Here is a 3153-nt window from a genome sequence, read left to right as displayed (position 1 = left end):
CACCATTACCAAATTCCAAATTCCCCATATCTCATCTTATCAAACATCAAATATAAATTGATTTGAAAATACACTCTTACATCAGAAGTAACTTTTACTTACAACTTTCACATTTCCATCAATACATGTCAGATTGCAATGCACACATGTCTTTGGTCATGACACACAACATCCCTGTGCAGGCTGAAAGCATGCTGTGTGGTGATCAGGAAGCTCAAAGGCACTGATTGGACTTAAGTATTTGACTGATTAAACTAACAGGATCCATTTTAAGCCAACTGTGCTGTTTCATGGACATGACCTTAAACTCCTGACCCTGAGATTTTTTTGCTAATGTGTTAGACTCAAATAGAAAAATGGCAAAATAGGTCTTTTGGCTTTAATCTTCCATGCTGAGGTAAGTTCAGAAATTTAAATGAAAGTCCTTTTAAAGAAATAGCTTCATAAAATGTAGTAAATGTTGTCTCCTCCTGTTGTAGGACACTCATAGAATAAAACAAAGTGACAAAAACTGTGCCCACTAGGATCCCTCAAGGACAGTCTCAGAACTCTGGCTTTGGGAGGGTGACAGACCTTGTGGTCTCAAGATGGCAGAATGAAGAGCTTCCCACTCTCCCTCTTTTCCTCTGCCCTCACCCTGGCCCCTAGAACAGTGCTCCTGAGTGCACTCCAACTCCCAATTGTCTTTAAGGTTTCTGTAAGACTCCTTTGCATTTGTGGCTAATTTCAAAGTGTGAACCTGTAAAATAATCAGAAAAAAAAATCAATCTGTCATATAACTGAGTGGTATTCCATTTTGTGTGTGTATACACACACACGCGCGCACGCTCAGTGTGTATATATTCTATAGGTGTATGTACACAATGGAATGCTACTAAGCTATAAAAAAGATGAATTCTTTCCGTTTGCAACAACATGGATGCAGCTGAAAGGCACAACACAAAGTAAAATAAGTAAAAAGGAGAAAGACAAATACTAAATGATTTCATTTACATGTGAAATATAGAGAAATAAAACAAAGGGCCATATAGAACCAAGCCACTAACAAACTCTAGAAATCTGACTATAGAGCTGAGGCTACCAGAGGGGGACGGTGCAAAGTAAGGTGGGGTGGGGGCCCAGTGGATTATGTTTGGAGACTGTGAGTGCGTTGGTGGTGAATAGTGTATAGAAACATATAGTGTGAGACTATACTTACTTATCATTTACAGTGTTAAAATCAATGTTACCTCAAAAAGTAAAGTCAAAATGATATCTATTAAAAATAAAATAAGCAATAACATAATTTTCTTTGGAGATTTTAATTAACTTTAAAATCAAATACAAATCCTTGACTTTGGACTACAAAATTTTCTCCCATTATCCAATTGTTCTCAAAAATTGCAGAAGCACACACAGCCATTTTTACCTTAAGTAGTATCCTTTAAATATGATTTTATCCTTCTTAGTATTGAAGCTAAAAGCAATAATAATTTTAGAAAAGTAGCTTTATGGCAATAATTGTATGTTTAATCCATCAAATGGTTGGCATCTATCTTGTCTATCTAACTTAAGAAACCTTCATGAGGAGCCAATGAGGATAATGAAGAGACAAATACTAGCAAATTGTGAAATGGCATACAAATGTAACTAATTTTTTATTATAGTTATTTTTCTTATTATTGTGGCTAGGAATTTTTTGGGGGGGCTTGTTATCAGCCAGAGAAACTTTGGGAAGAAATAATAGATTATCATCAAGAACTGAGTATAAAAACATCTACAGGTTTTTTGGTGCCTTTCCTAGTTTTGCTAAATGCCTGACTTTCAGACAGTACCATACATCTGTTTCATTTAATCATCACAGTGCTCTACTTAAATCTTACCAGACAGGAAGGCTGTGGCAAATATCGTTCAGCAATTTATTCAATATTTGTGGTGACTGCCAGTGTGGTAGACCCAGATTTACATGAGCAAAATAGACGAAAGATTTTGCTTTCTCTGAAAGTTAGAATCTACCGGGAAAAAACTATTAACAAACATGGAATAAGAGTGAATTAAATAGTCTTTTGGAAACTAATTAAGAGGTATAAGTGAAGGAAAACATAGGACAGGTTGAGGAGGAAAGGGAGCATGTGTGTGTGCTTTGCCATTTTAAATGGAATGACCAGGAAAGGCCTCATTGAGCTGGTGACACATGAGCAAGGATTAGAAGGAGGTAGGGATGATCGCTCAGATTTTAGGCAGAGGCACAGTCATTGCAAAGGGCCTGAGGTGAGCATCATCACAGTGTGCTTGAGGAGCAGCAGTAAGGCCAATTGGACTGGAACAAAATGAGTGAGCAAGGGAGTACAAGGAGCGATAATGTCACAGAGATTGAATTGGATGAGTTGGGGGTGGTCCGATCAGAAGGGTTTTGTAAGTTCACATAAGGATTGTGTGTGTGTATATTCCCCCCCCCAAAAAAAAAAAAGGGAGTTGGCATGCTGCAGACTATGGAGGGAAGATATAGTGAGATCTGATCTGTCCTTTTTAAAGTCTCCTCCTGACCATTGTACTGAAAACAAGTGTGGGAGTGTGTGTGCCTTTCTGGAAACAGAGTGACCAGAGTGACCAGCTAGAAGGGCAATGTAACAATCCAGGTGAAAAAATAACAGCTTCTGGAAACGTGTGTTAGAGGAGGAGGTGGTGAGAAGAGGAAAGATTTCAGATATAACCTGGAAGCTGTAACTAGCAGGACTTCCTTTCAGGCTGGATGCTGCACGTTTGGCAGGAAGGAGCTAGAGAACACTCTGTCCATCTGCTGCTGTGCAATTGTTTTACAGGTAGCTTCTTAGGAAGTATGACACAGTGACTGGAAACTTCAGGTTATTTTGTTGAAGTGTCCTTTAGAAAATTCTTATCAAATGCATTATTTGTGTTTCTTTAATTGGTACTCAGTTTGAATTTTTTTTCTTTTTTTATGAAGATTTATTTTATTTACTTATGCATACAAGAGTTGGGGTGTAGGCCAGGGGTGCTGGGGCTAGGGTAGTGGTGAGAGGATTCACCAGAGACAGAATGGGGAGCAGAACAGGCAGATCTACTGAAATATACTGCTGAGGGGAGCACCGGGCAAGTCAAGAGAGGTCTGTTGCACCATGTGGGCAGCTCCCTGGTTGGGAATCGAACTTGTGC

The sequence above is a fragment of the Talpa occidentalis genome, unplaced genomic scaffold, assembly GCF_014898055.3.
Source record: "Talpa occidentalis isolate TD23 unplaced genomic scaffold, MPIMG_talOcc4v2.1 talOcc4.13, whole genome shotgun sequence".
In the NCBI taxonomy this organism is placed as follows: Eukaryota; Metazoa; Chordata; class Mammalia; order Eulipotyphla; family Talpidae; genus Talpa; species Talpa occidentalis.
The sequence above is the reverse complement of the archived record's forward strand: the minus strand, read 5'-3'. Positions refer to the sequence as shown.